We start from the raw sequence: 19,882 nt of genomic DNA, 5'->3' as shown, positions 1-19,882 counted from the left end.
CTTAGCATGTCACAATTTATCCTTTAATATTAATCTCTTGTTTCTCCCAGGAGGTCATAAATTACCAGCACACATACAGGTGAGGCACGCTGTATGTAGCATGGGACTTAGTTCTTTTAATATACACTTGTGTATTGCAAGTGTCTGATCTCTAAGACAAGTCCAGCTACTTAATGTTCTAGGGGTCCTCTTGGGAGCAGCATTATTTAATGGGTGGCTAGTTAGAACTGTGTGGAGCTTAAGATTTGCTGCCAAAGCCATAGGACTGCCATTCTTCTAATCTCTGGAGGTATTCATGTGAATTACTAAGAACACTTCCTTATCTTTACTTCTGAACACAGAACTTGGCTGAGTAAAGTAAATAGAGGTAGAATCAAATGGCTGAGTTTCCCCTCTAATTCAAAGCATCATGTCTGAATAGAATAATGGAGTTTAATTAGGGATTTGGATTGTTTTTGTGTGTATGTGTGATTGCAAAAAAAAAAAAAGTGGTTGTTACAGCAAAGAAAAATATCAGAACAAAATGGGACTCTCAAATTGAGCGAGACTTATCTTTCTACTTCATTGCCTTCCTCTCAGTCCTGAAATGCAAGAACTATGGTGATTATGGAGGTCTTTTTCTACTGCTATTCTTCTTGTCTACATCAGGGGCCCAAAATCATGAAAATGCAACTGGCTAGTGAAACAGGACTTTCTGCCACTAAATAAAGCCCCATGTGACACCCCTAAGAAAGGCCTTGTCTTTTCAGCACTCGTCAGATCAGCCCTTGCGATGTTATGTTTTGAGAAATATTGGACTCTTCTAAGCTTATGGAGTTTCTGGTTGCAGGAGGCATTATTATATTTTTTAACTGCATAACCAAAAGAGTGTCTTTTTGAGTTTGGACTTCCTAACCTTGAGAAGGAGTTGACGTGCTTCTTCACTAAGTGTGAAATGAGCAGATGGTGTTGTTTCACTCCAATTTGTTTTGCATGGACTGCGGAGAAGGCTGTGGGGGGAGGGATAAATGTATTCTATCCCTGATTGCTAAACACAACTTAATGGCACAAAAAAGCCACTTCACTAACATTGGAGCATCTTCTTCTTAATAAGGACTGTTGCTTTACTACTCCACGTCAGTCTGGAAGTTATTATTACCATGTTGTCCTCTTTATCCAGAAGGGATTATATTCTCATTACAGCAAAAAGCACCATTTTTGGATGGCCCAAGCCGATAATCGAAGGAGCCTACTGTGAGCCCTTGGAGGTAATAAAAGTCATCCAATACATACTTTTAAAAACAGCATTTGCCCCCTCCAGCACGTTCACCTCATTTTCAACTCCACATTCAGTTCACCAACATCCAAAGATGTCCCCAGTAAATCAAAGCAAGGAGCCTAATACTTTCATGGAAAAGTTACTGACTTCCCAATGGGCCTTGGCTAGCTCTCTGTCTGGACTGCTAGGAGGGATATAGGTCAGAAAAGTGGTTGTGAGACCTCATCTTCCACTTCATGCTAGAGAACGTTAGGACCTTCCACCTGGCAAGTAGATGGAAACCCTAGTCCAATCTCACCCGAGGACCAGGGCTCAAAGGGCTAAGAGGGGCTACCTGCTCTGTCAGCTGTCACCATGTGCGTGCTGCTTCCCCCACACTACTCTGATACAGCTGTGACACTCTTTGTATGCCCCCACCCCATCCATTGGCACAAACGCATCACTAACTAATACAGACTTTGCTGAAGCTCTTGCTGGGTCGAGGGAAGGAATGGAGGAGAGAGTTAACATCCATACCGCACAGAACCGCCCCAGACGTCATTACCTGCATGAGCATGTGTTTCTCTCGATAGCAGTTCTCCACTCCCTTCTTTCATCCACAGGGCTCTGAAGTCAGTTCCGCCCCCAAGTTTTTATAGTCCCCTCAGTAAAAACATAACAATAGTGGACATGTCACCCTCTTTGGAAGGCTAGTTAGTAGCCATCATCTATCATTATGTAAGTCTCACTGCCACCCCAAGAGCCACTGGACCACATCCAATATTCTCCCCCATAGGAAATCTTGTCACAATCTCCTTCACCTACTGTACCAGCTCTGGCCCACTCTCCAGAATTCACCCAGGCTACATCCCACTTTGCTCTGTGCCTCTCTGCAACCAAGGCTCACCTTAGCCCTCCCTGGCTTGGGTGACCTGTTTTGGACACCTTTTTCAACCAGGCTCAGCGGTCCCCTTAGGACAAGGACCATGCACCACCCCTCTTTAGGTGAGAGACCTCGCAGCTCCCATGCTGCCTGGACACTCACTGGGAGTGGCGAGTGGGTGACACTGAATCACTGTCCTTACGTGGGTCTTAACGCGGCACGTACAGAAAATTCACAAGTGTGTTCACCTGCCACCAATACCCTTAACTGTGGCCTCAGATACCCACTAATGGCCTCAGAGCCTGCCCGTAAGCTGAGATAGCTGATCACAGCGCAGCTCTGGACTGTTCTTGGTCTGTGCTCTGTCCATTGTCTGTTGACCACCTTGCCGGTTTGACAGATGCCCCTTTGGACCTGGCTGCCTTTGGAATGCCGACCCTCAGAATTAGGACCTGGCCTCTGCCCTCGCTGTGAGAGTTGCTGCTGCTTTGGGGCTCCCGTCTTTTGGCTCAGGTGGCTCTGTCCCCCACAGCTGCGGGGAGGCCCCTGCTTGGGCCGCTTGGCCAGCATCTGCCACCCTCCCGCCCCGCAGTCACTAAGGTGGCACAAAACAAAGTCAGACTTTCTAGGGAGAGAACTATACGAACTGACGAAGTTATAATCGCTTTGCCAGGCATCTGGTATTGAACCAGACAATCTGGTATTTTAACATCTTGTCTAGTCAAAAAAAAAAAATTAAAGGACGCACATATTTCTAAATAGTTATGAGGTAAAAGAACTATTTCTAAAATATACACATATGTAATGCTACATAAATGGTAAATGCAAGACATTTAAACGAGGCAGATAAATTATTTAAATCAATTTTCATGTTGCCCCCTCTTCCTTCTGAACCCCACCCCAAATACAGTTTGGTATATTTATAGAAAAAAACCTAGAAACCTAAATTATTATTGTTGAATGCTGAACCTCCTCCCATTTTAATTAAAAAATATACAGTAACTTGCTCTCTGATTTTTCAAGACAAAATATGTATGGTAGGGAGATATATAGATAGTAACATTATGTATTCTACCAGCTACTTAGGAATATTTTCCAATGCTTGGTTTTCAACAGAATGCAAAATGTGGTCTCCCTGGAATTTGTCTCCTAATCTTAAGAGTACAGATGGGTTCCAAAGGACATTTAATCATGATTTTCATTCCTTTTCACTTAATAATGTAGTTTTAAAGTGCTATTTGATATCTAAGAGACTCTCGTGAGTTCTTTTAATAATTTCCTCTGTTTTGAACTAAGAAGTATTTTTGCCAAAAAGGGCTGGAAACTACAAAGCTTTGGGACTATATTAAACTGTACTGGTTTTTCATTTTTTTTTTGAAAGCTTGCCAGAAAATTATCTTCTCTAGTTTATAATTTTTTCCTTTTCTTCCTCACCTACCAATTGAATAAATGTTAAAAGGTCACATCTTTCTCATTCTATCACCAAAGTAAACATTTCTCCAATTATCCGTAAAGGGCAGATGTTTCCAAGGAATTATTTACTGTTTATTAGCACAAAGGCAAAGGCTATCACGGAAGGCTGTGTCACACACATGAGTTCTTAGCAATAGCGTTTAAGTCTCCCTAAGCTTAGAGAGAAAAAAAAAGAAGTCATGCCACATCGACTATATTTCTAAGATTTTGTTACTCAACTGCTGAAATGCATCTCTCTTGTGGATCTGAAAAACTACTTCTCGTCAGTATCACCTTTACAATTAATTTGTCTCACAAATGTTTATTTCCTGGCGCTCTTTTGGACACCGGATATATAGCAGTAAACAAAATAGAAAAATCCCTGCACTTTACAGCTGTGAGAAGAAAGTCTCAGTTTCTTTGACAGTGCCAGCTTATTAAAAGTAAATACAGTACATAAAAGATTACTAGAATGTAAAGAAAGCCAGGCTTCTGCAGTCAGACTGTCCATTTATTTCTGGGTAGTATCCTCCTGGGAGGAAGGACCGAGATGCATGCATCTCCAAACTTCTCCTCTGCCCAGATCAGTGTTTGTTAAATCCGTCAATAATTAGTTGTAACCATGGATTGTCCAGTTCTAGACAAAGAACCCTCTGGTCCTTAGGATGATTTCTTTATGTAAATGCCCAACAATTTTTCAGGCTTACCTGATTGTCCACATGAAACAACCATTCTTTAAACAACTGCAGTATAAGAAAAAGTAGTTTTAGTAACTGCACTTTAATCGAGTCAAGTAAGGAAATATTCTCACTTGTCTCACCTATGTTGGTCTTTTAAGTACAATGCTATAGAGTGGCATGCATTATGGAAAAAACTGGGACAGTGCAGGGAAGTCCCATCTACCCATTTCCCCCTCTCCCTACCCCCTATTTATCTCTTGTACCCAGATGTCTGGCTGCAGGAAAAAATCCATCACTGGACTGGTTATTGCGCTGTACTGAATTGCCTTCTCTAGGTATCATTTTTAAAATACGCAGACATTTCTTGGAGGATTATCATACTTTCCTAAGAGACACTGCATCCAGAAGATTGAAGGGAACTAACACTTAAAGGGTTCAGACTGCATGCTAGGCACTTTACATGTCACATTGGTTAATTCCTGCAATGATCTCTAAAAGTAGGTTTTCTCATCTTATTGATGAGGAATCTGGGGTCCAGAGAGGTTAAACGACAAACTCCCACATCATACAACCCTCCACGCTGGAGCCAATAGTCAAATGTGACCTTTCTCTCCCTTCGTCTGAATTCATCTATCATACTCCTTTTTCTCTGTGGCACACAAAACCTAAGGATAGCCTTGAAAATGATGACGGCCTGGCAAGAGGGTTGAAAGTGAGGGGAAAACAGAGAAGCGAAATGAGAGACAAAAAGGAAACATTTTGCTGACTTCCAGTTTTCTCTGAGGTCAGATTCAGCACAGGGCTACATTCCTACTGCTTTGATAAAATTCCTGATTCTCAGAAATACTGACTTGGCAGGACCGCAGAGGTCATCTAGCCCAACCCACCAGTAAAAGCTTTATTCAGTCATTAACTCGCTTTATTACTGTTGGGTGATCTGGGGAGGAGTGTCATTGACTTCACAAGTGAGAGCATTTCTCTGAACCATAATTTTTCAATCTCATCATAGACTTGTCTAGAGAGATTTGACGGTAAATAACATGAATTCTTCACATCTATGTAGCGTTTCACAGTTGTCGAAATGCCTTCACATACACTATGCCCTTTAAACTCTCATGTCTGTGACATAAGAAGGGGAGTTGTTTTATAGTGGCAAGAGTCCAGACCTGGGCCAGCTAGATCTGGGTTCAAATTCCCACTCAGTGACATACCAGTCACATGAACTTGGGGAGAACATTTAATCTCTTTAAGCTTCCTCGGGAAAGTTGCCCTTTCCTGTAAGCTCCCAAGCCCTCATCTGTAAAAAGGGGACAATAATATCTCCTTCATGAGATTGAACTTATGTAAAGTGTTTGCTTATGAAAGGGCTCAGGGTTGGTTGCTTTTCTCTTTCCCGCTCTTCTTTTTACAGCTGAGGAACTGCTGGTGAAAAGAGGTAAAGTAACTTTCCCAAGATAAAACAGCCAGTGATTGGTGAACAGAGGCCAATTGCTTTGAGTGCAATCCTTGGGCTCTTTGTCCCATGCCATCCTGCTGGAATAACGTTCTCTTCCTTCTCTGCCATTTTGATTTGTACACACCTTCCCTTTTTACCTAACTCCTGATTTCTTGGTTGTGCAAACTCTTCTGCGTCCTTCCTCCACGCTAGGCCTTCTGTTTTTTCTGTGCTGCCCCTTGCACTGCTGTCATCCTGCCAGTTTCTCTATAGCCCCTTGCTAATTTCCTGTTTTATATGCTCTTGGAAGTTTAGGACAAATGTACAGGGTGCTTTCAGCCATGTCCCTCAAATGTGAAATCTAGTTCTCGTAGAGGAGACAGAGCAGCTGCAGTGACATCAGGGCAGGTGGGCTCTGAGTCTCCTGGCTTCTGGGGCCTGAGTGTGACGTGCTGCTTTCTGGATTTTGATGACTGCTCGCATAAAACTAAAGCTTCCCCAACACTCTTCTAACAAACCGACTTAAACAGCCCTACACTCAGCTTTTCGCATACCCTTGTGACACACGGAACCAGCGCAACCGACAGAACCCCTCCAATAAACTGCTGCTAAAGGAGTTGACATTTTTAAAGATGTCATTCTTCCATGGCTGTACGGAAACACACGCAAGTCTTAAAAACTTTCTTTCTTCGGGTCCCTTGAAATGCATGGTCACAGAGTTGCACCAGAGTGAAAACTAAATGTGTAGGCAAGCAGATTTATGACACAGCGTGTATACTTCACATGCGTATGTATGTAGAACACATAATACAAAGATACTTGTCACTCGTTCCCTTGATCATAAATTCAAATAGTACAATTGGAATATTACACAATCCAGAGAAAATCTAGTATCATAGACATGAGAGAATTCTAGAGAGATCACTCTGCGGGCTTACCTATCTTTCTGTAAGCAGAGGAAATGTCAAAACTAATCAGATGTGAGAAGTAAAGTTCCCGTATTGAAGATCTCTATTCTGCTGTGAAGCCTATTTACATATCTACAAGTGTTTTCTTACCACCAAAACAAACAACTCCTTGGGAATTTCCACGAAGAAGAAGGATCATATTTGTTTTCCTTCCCAGGGGAGGCTCTAAGGATATGATCTTAGAACACTTGTCAAGGAACTATGTCACACGCCTGTTGATTCTAGGGGGACTCTATTCCCTGCAGCCTCCCCTCCTCAGGTCCTCAGGTGCTTGTCCCCCTCCGCCCACCTTGTGCAAGGCTGATTACCTACTGGATGCCTCTTGTCCACAGGACCAAGGGCGATTTTCAGAGATCGTACTTTCTGGAGGACAGAACAAAAATAAATTTAGCTATTGACAAGACTTCTACGCTTTTCTGGGTCCCCATTAGAACTCAGACTCTCAGACTCAGGCCCTCTGCTATTCTCACACTGCTCCCTCCTCACACTGTGCAAAGCAAGCAAATCAAATCAAGTCAAAGGAGAGCACAGCAAAACCACAGGTGAAGTGTGGAGCCAGGAGGGTGCAAGGAGCCTGGAGGGTGAAGGAGCCTGTTCTGCATCCTACCTGGAGGTCCCCCACGCTCTTAAATGTCGTAATGTGGTTGCCAGAATTCATGTGAAAGGGCAACTGGAGTTTATCTCCCTTCCCCTGGATTCCCATCGCTCCAGAAAAGTCCAAAATTTTATGGAGTAACAAAATGTCAATATTTCCTCAGTTTTAAAATATGCTTATAAACAGCATTATTGGAAAGAGGGAGAAACAAGTATGCACAAATAGCTGGCCTAACTGTCTTGTGAGCTGATTATAGAAAAAGAAATCTAATTTTATTTTTTCTGTGAGAAGGGACAGCAAATAGGTGATATTGAGCCTTAAGAACTGGAGTCTACAACCCCACCAGGGCAAGCCCGGTCTTACCAGGAGCTATTCACCTCTATCCAATATAGAAATTCCACCCAGACACTCTCCCAGTGCCTCAGTGGTCCCCAGGTCTCTAATACCCACTCTTTGTGGACCCAGCCACTGGCTCAGTGCTGTTTTTAAACAGAGTGCTTGCTCCTAGTCTGCAAGTCTATTTAAAGCCCCATTAACATGTTAGTGTTTTTTATAAACATGAATGTATATTTTCAATCTTTTACCTTCTCTTGTTTGTATTTCACAGAGTGCCTCACCTCCCTGGTCAGGGCCTGGGATTTTGTCAGCTTCTGTTGGGCCCAGCCCAGCTCTGCACAGCGCAGCCCAGCCCAGCCCAGGCTAGTGCTCACATCAAGCCCATTACCTACAGTCGTGGCCTGGCCACTTAGGAACTTCCTGTTTATTAACCTGGCTCCATAACGTTTTGAACAAGACACTAGCACATCTGATCTTTGATGATGATCGATTTCCAGCAGAGTTAAGAATACAGGGTCATAACAGACACTGTGTTCTCAGCTGGACTCTCTGTCTAGATTCCAGTACATCCAACTAGACTATGAATGATCCTAACCTTGCACTTTGTTTCCCCCAAAGGGAAAACTGAATTGGGTGTGTATTAGTGTGCTAGGGCTGCCATAACAAAATACCATAGAATGGGTGGCTGAAACAATAGGGCTTTGTTTCCTCACAGTTTTAGAGGCTAGAAGTCCAAGATCAAGGTGTCCAGGGTTGGTTTTTTCAGCAGCCTCTCTCCTTGGCTTGCAGACGCCACTCCTTGCTGTGTCCTTACATGCTGTCTCTGTGTGTACCTAAATTTCCTCTTCTTGTAAGAACACCAGTCAGATTGGATCAGGCTCCACTCTAACTGCCTCATTTTAACTTGATCACCTTTTTAAAGGGTAGATCTCCAAATAAAGTCACATTTTGAGACACTGGGGGTTAAGGTTTCAACATAGGAATTGGGTGGGGGGGCGGTGGGGACATAATGTAGCCTGTAACAAGTAGGTTTGCCACCTTCTGATATGAAGTGTCCTCACTGGGCAAACTTTATGCCATGCTACCTCAGAGGTGTGTCTAGCTCATGGGTGGCTGCCTTTGGCTTGGCATCAGTCTTTGGTGAAGCCAGTTATGGTGAGGGCACTGAGCTGGTTTCACTTAAAACGTGGCATAAGCACTAGCAACTGACACAGGAAAGAACTGGTTTGGGCCACTTTCCTTAAAAGGTAACTTCAGGTGTGGCAGGTATTCTTGGCCTCCTGTAGCACTGGCTGAGAACCCATGTGGCTGCCAGCTGCTGGCAGCATTTCAGGTGCTCCCTCGTTCCTCATCCACCCAGGTCTCAATATCTGCGATCAGAAACCAGGACTGGGTCTTCCCTCCCCAGCCTCACCTGGGCCCTCTCCAGCTTGGAACCAGTTTCCACAGTGCTGTCTCACCTGGTTTGGCTCTACTAAAATCACACACACATGCCCTGGGAAAATGGCAGCTCTCTCTAGTTTCTCTGTAAGCCACCCTAGACTCATCCTCCACAAATGCTTCTTGATAAATCATGTCATTCTCTTTTTTTTTCCAGTTTATCAATTTTTATTGTAAAAAACCAGTTGTTTCTTTGTCTTGTTCCTTTGTTGCTTTCAGTTTTGTATCCCACATATCAGTGTAATCATATGATTCTCGATTTTTTCTGTCTGACTTATTTCACTTAGCATTATAATCTCAAGATCCATCTATGTTGTCGCAAATGGCACTATTTCATCTTTTCTAATGGCAGAATAGTATTCCATTGTGTATATATATCACATCTTCTTGAAACCTATGTAACTTTACTAACCATTGTCACCCCAGTAAACTTTAATTAAAAAAAAAAAAAGCATGTCATTCTCTTGATTTCTGACTTCAGTTCAACTCCCTCATTCTGCTTTCAAATTTTCTCCCCTTAGTTTGTGAATCTCATAACTTGCTTTCCAGGTCACACTTGACTTGGCCTCCAGTACCTCTCCACCCATCTGCTCCCCTGACATAGACCTGATCAGTCTATGACATGGACACAAATCTGCACACAGCACCTTGAGTGGTGGTGTGACAAACTTGGTTAACACAGGAAGGAGGCTTTAGCTTTTGAGGACTGCAGTGGTGTAGCTTCTGATGCAGTTGGAAGACTTCCAACCCTACACACTTTGCAATTCTCAGGGTAACTGAGAGAACGGTTGTATTAGTCAGGGTTCTCCAGAGAAACAGAACAGGTATCTATAACTATATCTATATCTATACCTATACCTATATCTATATCTATATCTATACCTATATCTATATCTATATCACAGCAGATGTACATTTGACTCTTGAACATCAAGTTGAACTGCGCAGGTCTACTTACATGTGGATTTTTTTCTGTCGGTGTCCTCAGGTTTCACATCCACTATTCAACCAACCGTGGATGGAAAACAGTATTTTCCATCTGTGTCTGGAAATCCATGTATGCAGAGGGCTAACTAAAATTATATGTGGATTTTCTACTGTCAGTACCACTAACCTTCACATTGTTCAAGAATCAATTGTGTGTGTGTGTGTGTGTGTGTTCAGAAATTGGCTCACCTGATTATGGAGGCTGAGAAGTCTCATGATCTGCCATCTGCAAGCTGGAGGCAAGGAAAGCCAGTAGTGTAAATTCAGTGCAAGTCTAAAGGCCTGAGAACCAGGGGAGCTGCAGTGTAAATCCCAGTCCGTGGGCAGGAGGTGAGGTGAGATGTCCCAGCTCCAGCAGTGGGGCAGAATAAAAGGGGCAAATTCCTCCTTCCTCTGCCTTTTGTTCTATCCAGGCCCTCCATGGACTGGATGAAGCTCCCTCACATTGGGGGGCGGGGGGCAATCTACTTTACTGAGTTCATCGATTCATATGCCAATCTCTACCAGAAACACCTTCACAGACACTCCTAGAAATAATGTTTAATCTGGGCACCCCATGGCCAGTCAAGTTGACACGTAACATTAACCATCATACTGGCCTTTCTGGGTTTCCACCTGCCTGGGGAGGATAAGAACGTGTCATCCTCATGTGCAGCTAGATAATGCCTACATTTTCTGTGTGGGCATAGATCATTTATTTGGCAAATCTGCTCCCTTAGCATAACAAGAGTTAGTCAGACTAATGCTGGGGAGGGGGAGACAAATGGACAAATGAGCCTCTTTCCAGAAACACCTCTAGCCACAAATTGCTTGGCTAGTTATGACTAGGTAGAGAAGCTTGAGCCAGAAAGACCTGGACTGCTGCCATACTAACCTGCACCTGGGTGGGCAGCTGCCTTGTCTCCAGGGGGACCTCCTAGCCTGTTCCCCTTCTGGTGCTCAGAGGACCCAGGAGCACACATTCTGCTCCCAGGGAATAGAAAGCCAAGGAGTTCTCCCTCCTTTGGCTTTCAAGGAAACCATCCTGCCAGGCTCCGCCCCAGGGCACCTTCTGGCCCAAACTCTGCTGTTCCTGCTAGAGTCCTGGTGCTGTTCGAAAGAAAAAAAAAACCATAAGTGAGCTGAGGTTCCACCTGCCAACCAGGCCAGAATGCAGCATTTGCTGAGAGCTGATACCTGTTCTTTCTCATCCATTTGGCCAAGGGGCCCAGAGTCCCCAAAGCTGAATCTGTGAGCGGGGAAACCAGGCCTACAGAACCATGTTCATTCATGGAGGAAGGAGAAAAGCCATCTCCCAGAGAAACCTAGCTCTGTGGGTTTCACTGACCAGCAGAAGACATTAAGTTTGCCTTTTAGGACCCAAGGGTCCTAAAAGGGTATTTAAGTAGTTAGGGTGGCTCTGAGAAAACCGGAGAACCATCTGATGACATATCCCTGGGTCTCCTCAATCTGGCAGGGTGACCCAAATCCCACAGCGATGTTCTCTGAAGTTGCAAAGCCACCACAACTTTATTGTAAATTTCCTAAGAAGTGCAGTTACACCTGGTCTTCTAAGGAGCCTAAAAATTACAATCATGTTTTTGTCTGCCAGGCATCTTTCCCTTTGGATGGATGCCCCTCCCTCACACTCTGTGGTTCTAGGGAAAGCCACAAATCACGGCTCTGCCTCTTCCATCACAGTCCCCAACCACACCCCCATTCCCAGGTATTTGAAGCTGAAGTGGGACCACAGAGTTACTGGGCTTTCCCAAAAACCTGTCTCCCTGGAGGAAGGCAGCACCTCCCTTGTGTTCCAGATGGGGAAATCGAGAGTCAGAAAATTAAGTATCTTGCCCAAGGTCCCTCACTAGTAAATGGAGAGACAGGATCTGAACCCAGGCCTGTGCGACTCCAAAGCCCATGATCGTTCCGCTCAGCGCAATAGTCTCCTCGTACAAAGCACGGATTTCCACTTTACTCAGTGGAGAAATTAGGGGGATTGGCGGTAACGCTTGCCCACTCCATTCTGTGAGTCAGACTCAGGAGCACATATGAGATTCAGTGGTCTCTCGTTTATGTGCGGGGTATTGTGTCTTTCATCTCCCCATCTTGCTGCAGGTCTCCTCATTAGCCCATCACTGTGTTCCTCACACATCCTCCTATTAGCCAATGAAGGGTTTTCAGACTTTCCCGATGCACTGTCTTCAGATTTCAGGCCTGCCCTCATCTTCACCTCTATTAAACAGGCACTGGCCTATGCATGTCTCGATTCTCCCGAATCTTTCTTTTCTCAGCCAATTACTGTGCCCCCGGAGTCCCCTCACACACCCCAACTGCCTGCAAAAGTAGGCTGGAAGCCAGAGTGTCCCTGTAAATACTGACACCGTGCTTGCATTTTGTCATTAGACATCATGCTTTGACCAAATAAAGCCTGTCTGCTGAGGGCCCTGGAACCTCTTCAGAAATAGTTTGTTTTCATTCGACTTGAGAGTTTCTCTCTTCCTGATGAACCAGCACTGCTGCTTGGCTCTCGGTGCTCCAGCAGTAACAAGGCACCGAGAAGGTCAAGCCCCAACCCGTAAATGTGCCTATTAGTCCACTGCTTTTCCAGCTGATTTCTCCTGAGTTCAATACTCTGTTCTAGGCAGTTGTTCGCATCAGTATATCTTGCTGAAAGCTCACAGGGTTCAAAAAAGCATGCTGCATGCTTTGGGAAAACCAAACATACAATTCTTATTTGAAAATCACATTTTTTTCCATAATCCTCAAAGGGAAAACTTAAATACAGTGTCAACCTCATCCAATTAGCCCAGGAGCACATATCAAGCTGTTTCTGTGAAGATAAACTCCAGAAAAGACCCGCTTGACACATCTCTCATGGACTTGTCAAACACTTCCAGCACTGTGTAGACACTTGCCTTGGTGTACTTAGGAGCAAGGGAAGGTGCACTGTAATTTAACATAACTTACGCACAATTATTTCCTCTTTGGGGTCTGAGGGTCATGATCTGATGTGCTTGGGTTAATTCTTCCTGTCACTTCTCTGCCTCTGCTATGGACTCCATGAACTCCCCCCACCCTCTTTTTAAAAAGTGCCTGCCTTTCTAGGCACTGTGGGAAGGAGACACAAGAAATAGCCAAATAGATCCCTTTCAAGGGCCTGTCAATACCAGTAACATAAGCAGATTGTATCACTGGCGGCTGGACCCTAAAGAGAATTTCAATTCTAGCAGAAGCAGACGGAAATAGGCTTTTAAAATCCTTTCTCGCTAGACTCCAACCTGCTTGGGAGCTGGCTGCCCACTTTTACTTGTCTCCTAGCAACCGAGCCCCTTCCTGGCAGGCACTGCTGCTGTCCACCCGGCCAGGCTTGGGAGAGTCAACCTCTCCCTGCTCTCCCCAGCACAGGGAAAGGATGTCACCCAGGGAACGGGTGTGAGCGCTTGGAGAAATTGCTAAATGGTCTGTAAATTCACGGTAAGGATGGCAATCTAAATGGGGCCACCTTTCACACATTTTTCAGGGGATCTTGGGATTGAAATTCATCCTTCTGCTTCCTTCCAATAATAGCTTGCATGCATGGAATTCTTTGTATTTTACAAAACACTTCTGCACCCGTTACCTCACACAGTTCCCCAGAAGAGCCTTGAGAGAACGCTATGGTGGGAAAAAGCCTGCAGTGATTTTGTAAGTTCACTTTTAGATGCTTTTAAAAGACCCAGGGAGAAACTCCAGGTCACTCAATTAGTAGGGTTAAAAAAAAGTGGGGGAAATTCCAAACACCAGCTATTATTATTATTATTATTATTTCAGTAAATTAGGGTTCTGGCCAGCTAAAGTTGGCTTTGCGCTTAGGAGTCTGAGTACAACCCAAACTCCTCTTTCTCCCTCCTGCTCAACAATTTTTGTCCCTTCCTCAGCAGCCACTATTGGGATTAAAACTGTTTGAAGTCTATTTGTTTATAATGGCCTTATCCTGACTGAGTTTTACCTATAACATTCCTCCCTTCTGTTGAACATAGGAAATGTAGAATGGAGAAAAAGCTCTATACTAGGGTGCTCAGGCTTCCATAGCAAAACGCCATGACTGGGTGGCTTACCCAGCAAAATTTGTTTTTCACAGTTCTGGCGGCTGAGAAGTCCCAGAGGAAGGTCCAGTGGGTCAGGTTCTGGTGAGACCTCTTTTTCTGGCTCATAGACAGCTACCTTCTCATTGTGTCCTCACAATGGTAGAGAGAAAGCTCTGGTGTCTCTCCCTCTTCTTATAAGGGTACCAGTACTGTCAGATCAGGGCTCCAGCTTGATGATCTCACATAACAAAAATCACTTCCTGGAGGGTCCCATCTCCAATACAGTCCTAGAGGTTAGGGCTTTGACATATGAACTGGGGGGAGGGGGCAGTCCTCAGCAAGCTCCTCATTCTCCTGCAGGATGGAGGGAAGAGAGGCAAAAGCTTTTTACCAACTCAAAAGACCCCACAAAGTCTTCCTTAAGTGGAAATGGAGGCCAGTCTTTAAACTGTGGATCTGGAAATTTAGCCCAGTGATAACAATCTGTCTATGTTTCCTTCTCTCATTTGTGGATTGGAACCCTTTGAAAGAAGTTATTGATTCTTTGGGGTTTACAGCATCTTTATCATTTCAATAGTGTTCAAACAACTAAAATGATTGTTCTAAAAGACTAAAAATGCCATTGAGGAAGATACTCCTGCCATTTCACTCGTCACAGTGCCAGCAGTCCGTGCTCACTGAGAGATGGCGGCAGCTGGAGAACCAGTCTGACCCCTCAGAGAGCGGCAGCTGCAGCTATGGTGATGCCCTCTGCACCCCAATAGCCAGGAAAATCAGATACAGTGATCTCCCAGGAAGTGCACACTCCCTCATTCTTACCCCGTATGTTGATGTCGTCTTCTCATCATGATTCTTATTGTCAGAATGACTGGAGAAATGAGCACTCTGTTTTGCAGGACCAATAGCGGGTTTTCCATCCTACCGTGCAATGCTCTGGATAAAGATAATGAGGCTAAACAAAGTCCTAACTTCACGGTTCATAATCTTGAAAATAGAAAACACAGACATAAATTTTTTAAATAAAATGTTACTTTTGGAATAATTTTATTTATTTTTATTTTTCAGTTATACTTGACATTCAGTATTATGGGACTTCATATTAGTCTCAAGTGTACAGCATGGTGGTTAGACATTTATAGAATCTATGAAGGGATTACCCAATTAGTCTAGTACCCACCTGGCACTATACGTAGTTATTACAATATTATTAACTATATGCCTTATGCTGTACTTTACATCCCCATGACTATTTTGTCACTACCAATTTGTACCTCTCAATCCCTTCACCTTTTCAACCCCGCACCTCTCCTCTCGTCTGGTAAGTGTTCAGTTTGTTTTCTGTATGTGAGTGTTTCTGTTTTGTGTTGTTTGTTTTGTTCTTGAGATATAAGTGAGATCATATGGCATTTATCTTTCTCTGACTTATTTCACTTAGCATAACATCCTCTAGGTCGATACATCTTGTCACAAAATGGTAAAATTTCATTTTTTATGGCTCAGTAATATTCCATTGTATATATCTACCACATCTTCTTTATCCAATTGTCTACTGATGGACACTTAGGTTGTTTATATCTTTTTGATGGTGGTTTGGATGTCTTTGGCTAAACACCCAAAAGTGGAATTGCTGGGTCATAAGGTAGTTCTATTTTTAATTTTTTAAAGAACCTCTCAACTGTTTTTCATAGTGACTACATCAATTTGCAATCCCACCAACAGCACACTTTTCTCCACATCTTCGCCAACACTCGTTTTTTATTTATTGACAATAGCAATTCTGACAGGTGTGAGATGATATCTGATTGTGATTTTAATTTGCATTTCTCTAATGATTAGTGACATTGAGCATCTTTCCATATGTCTTGGATATCTGTATGTCCTCTTTGGAGAAATGTCTATTGCAGTCCCCTGCCCATTTTTTAATGGGATTGCTTTTTTGTTTGTTTAGTAGTTTGTTTTTTGGTGTTGAGTTGTATGAGTTCTTCATAAATTTTGAATATTAACCCTTTATCAGATGTACTATTGGTGAATATATTCTCCCATTCAGTAGGTTGTCTTTTCATTTTGTTGATGTTTTCTTCTGTTGTGCAAAAACTTTTTAATTTGATGTTGTCCTATTTGTTTATTTTTTCTTTTGTTTCCCTTGTCCAAGAAGACATATCAGAAAAAAAATGTTACTAAGAGCAATATCAGAGAGTTTACCACCTATGTTTTCTTCTAGGAGTTCTACGGTTTCAGGTCTTACATTTAAGTCTTTAATCCATTTTGAGTTTATTCATGTATATGGAGTAAGAAGGTGGTCCAATTTCATTTTTTTTTGCATGTATCTATCCAGTTTTCCCAACATCACTTATTGAATAGACTGTCTTTACCCCATGGTATATTCTTGCCTCCTTTGTCATAGATTAAATGACCGTATAGACACAAATTTTTTTCTGGGCTCTCTGTTCTGTTCTATTGATCTATGTGCCTGTTTTTATGCCAGTACCATGCTTTTTTTGATAACTATATACCTAATTAGGTAAAATTTCTTTTTTTAGTTAAATTTTTTGATAACTATGGTCTTGTAATATAATATAATGTGATATCAGGTAGTATGATACCTCCAGCTTTTTTCTTCTTTCTCATGTTTGTCATGGCTACTTTGGGTCTTTTATGGTTCCATATAAATTTTAGGATTATTTGTTCTAGCTCTGTAAAAATGCCATTGGTATTTTGATAGAGAGTGCTTTAAATCCATAGATTGTTTTGGTAGTATGGACATTTTAATTATGTTAATTCTTCCTATTCATGAGCATGATATATGCTTCCATTTCTTTGTATTGTCTTCAGTTTCTTTCTTCAACGTCTTACAATTTTCCAAGTACAGGTCTTTTACCTCCTTGGTTAAATTTACTCCTAGGTATTTTTATTAATGCAATTATTAATGGGATTGTTTTCTTAATTTCTCTTTCTGACAGTTCATTAGTGGTTTATAAATATGCAACCAATTTGTGACTATTAATTTTGTATCCGCTACTTTACTGAATTCATTGATCAGTTATAACAGCTTTTTGATAGACTCTTTGGAGTTCCTTTTATATAGTATCATATCATCTGCAAATAATACTTCTTCCTTTCCAATTTGGATGCTTTTTGTTTCTTTTTCTTGTTTGATTGCTGTGGCGAGGACTTCCAATACCATGTTGAATAAAAGTGGAGAAAGTGGACATTCTTGTCTTGTTCCTTATATTATTGAAAATGTCATTAGCTTTTCCCCATTGCATATGATGTTAGCGGGGGTTTGTCATATATGGCCTTTATTATGTTGAGATATGTTTCCCCTATTCCCACTTTGCTGAGAGTTTTAATAATAAATTAATGTTGGATTTTGTCAAATGCTTTTTCTGCATCTATTGATATGATCATATGACTTTTATCTTTTATTTTGTTTATATGGTGTATCATGTTAATTGATTTGCAGATATTGAACCAAACTTGCATCCCAGGAATAAATCCCACTTGATCATGGTGTATGATCTTTTTAATGTATTGCTGAATTCCGTTTGCTAATATTTTGTTGAGGATTTTTGCATCTATGTTCATCAGGGATATCAGCCTATAATTCAATTTTTTTGTAATGTCTGTCAGGTTTTGGAATCAGGATAATGGTGGCCTCGTAAAATGAGCTTGAGAGACTTCCCTCCTCTTGAATTTTTTAGGCTAGTTTGAGAACAATAGGTGTAAATTCTTCTTTGAATGTTTGGTAAAATTCACCTGTGAAGTCATCTGATCCAGGACTTTTTCTTGTTGAGAGTTTTTGATTACTAATTCGATCTCATTTGTAGTAACGGTCAGTTCATATTTTCTGTTTCTTTTTGATTCAGTCTTGGAAGACTGTATGTTTCTAGGGATTCATCCAGTTGTTCCAGATAGTTCAATTTGTTGGTGTATAATTGCTCACAGTATTTTCTTATAGCTCTTTATATGTCTGTGGTGTCCATTGTTATTTCCCCTATTTCACTTCTCATTTTATTTGCGTCCATTCTCGTTTTTTCTTGATGAGTCTGGTTAAAGGTTTACCAATTTTATTTGTCATTTCAAAGAACCAGCTCTTGGTTTCATTGATTTGTTTTGTATATTTTTTTAAACTCTGTTTTTTAAAATTTCTGCTCTGATCTTTATTATTCCCTTCCTTCTACTCGCTTTGGGCTTTATTTGCTGTTCTTTTTCTAGTTCTTTAAGTTTAAGTTTAGATCGTTTAGTTGAGATTTTTCTTATTTCTTGAGGTAGGCCTGTATTGCTGTTAATTTCCCTCCTAGGACTGATTTCACTGTGTTACACAGATTTGGGGTCCTTGTGTCTTCATTTCCATTTCTCTCAAGGTATCTTTGGATTTCTTCCTTGATCTCATTGTTGACTCATTCGTTGTTTTGTAGCATGTTATTTAGCCTCCACGTGTTTGTGTGCTTTTCAGGTTTTTTTTCTTGTAATTGATTTCTAGTTTCATACCACTGTGGTTAGAGAGGATATTTGATATGACTTCAAGCTCCTTAAATTTATTGAGACTTGTTTTGTGGCCTAACATATGGTCTGTTCAGGAAAATGTTCCATGTGCACTTGAAAAGGATGTATATTCTGCTGCTTTGGGATGGAATGTTCTAAAAATATCAATTAAATTCATCTGGTATAATGTGTAATTTAAGTCTGCTGTTTCCTTGTTCATCTTCTGTCTGGAAGATCTATCCATTGGTGTCAATGGACTGTTAATGTCCCCTACTATGACTGTACTACTGTAGATCTCTCCTTTTATGTTGGCCAACATTTGCTTTATCTATTTAAGTGCTTCTATACTGGGTGCATAGATGTTTACTAGGATTATATCCTCTTGCTGAATTGACCCCTTTATCATTATGTAATGTCCTTCTTTTTCTCTTATTATAGTCTTCATTTTAAAGTCTATAATGTCTGAAATAAGTATTGCTACCTCAGCTTTTTTTCATTTCTGTTTGTATGAAATATCTTTTCTATCCCTTTACTTTCAATTTGTGTGTGTCTTTAGATCTAAAGTGGGTCTCTTGTAGGCAGCATACGCATAGGTCTTATTTTCTTATTCATTCAGCCACCCTATCTTTTGATTGGAGAATTTAATCCATTTGCGTTTAAAGTAATTGTTGCTGCATATGTAGTTGCCATTTTATTTTTTCATATTTTTAATCCTTTCTTCTTCTCCCTAAAGAAGTTCCCTTAACATTTATTGTAGTACTGGTTTGGTGGTGATGAACTCCTTTGGCTTTTTCTTGTCTGGGAAGCTCTGTATCTGTCCTTTGATTCTAAATGATAGTTTGGCTGGGTAGAGTAGTCTTGTTTGTAGGTCCTTGTTCTTCATCGCTTTGAATATTTCCTGCGACTCCCTTCTAGCCTGAAAAGTTTCTGTTGAGAAATCAGCTGACCGTCTTATGGAAGGTCCCTTGCAGGGAACTAACTGCTTTTCTCTTGCTGCTTCTAAGATTCTCTTTTTGTCTTTAACCTTTGGCATTTTAATTATGATGTATCTTGCTGTGGACTTCTTTTGGTTCATCTTGTTTGGGACTCTCTGCACTTTCTGGGCTTGTATGTCTATTTCTTTCACCAGGTTAGGAAAGTTTTCAGTCATTATTTCTTCAAATAGGTTCTTTATCTCTTGCTCTCTCTCTTCTCCATCTGGTGCTCCTATGATGTGGATGTTGTTACTCTTGATATTGCCCCAGACAACCCCTAAACTGTCTTCATTTTTAAAATTCTTTTTTCTTTTTGTTGTTCCAATTGGAGGTTTTGGGCTACCTTACTTTCCAAATTGCT

The sequence above is a fragment of the Rhinolophus ferrumequinum genome, chromosome 6 (assembly GCF_004115265.2).
Source record: "Rhinolophus ferrumequinum isolate MPI-CBG mRhiFer1 chromosome 6, mRhiFer1_v1.p, whole genome shotgun sequence".
NCBI lineage: Eukaryota > Metazoa > Chordata > Mammalia > Chiroptera > Rhinolophidae > Rhinolophus > Rhinolophus ferrumequinum.
The sequence above is the reverse complement of the archived record's forward strand: the minus strand, read 5'-3'. Positions refer to the sequence as shown.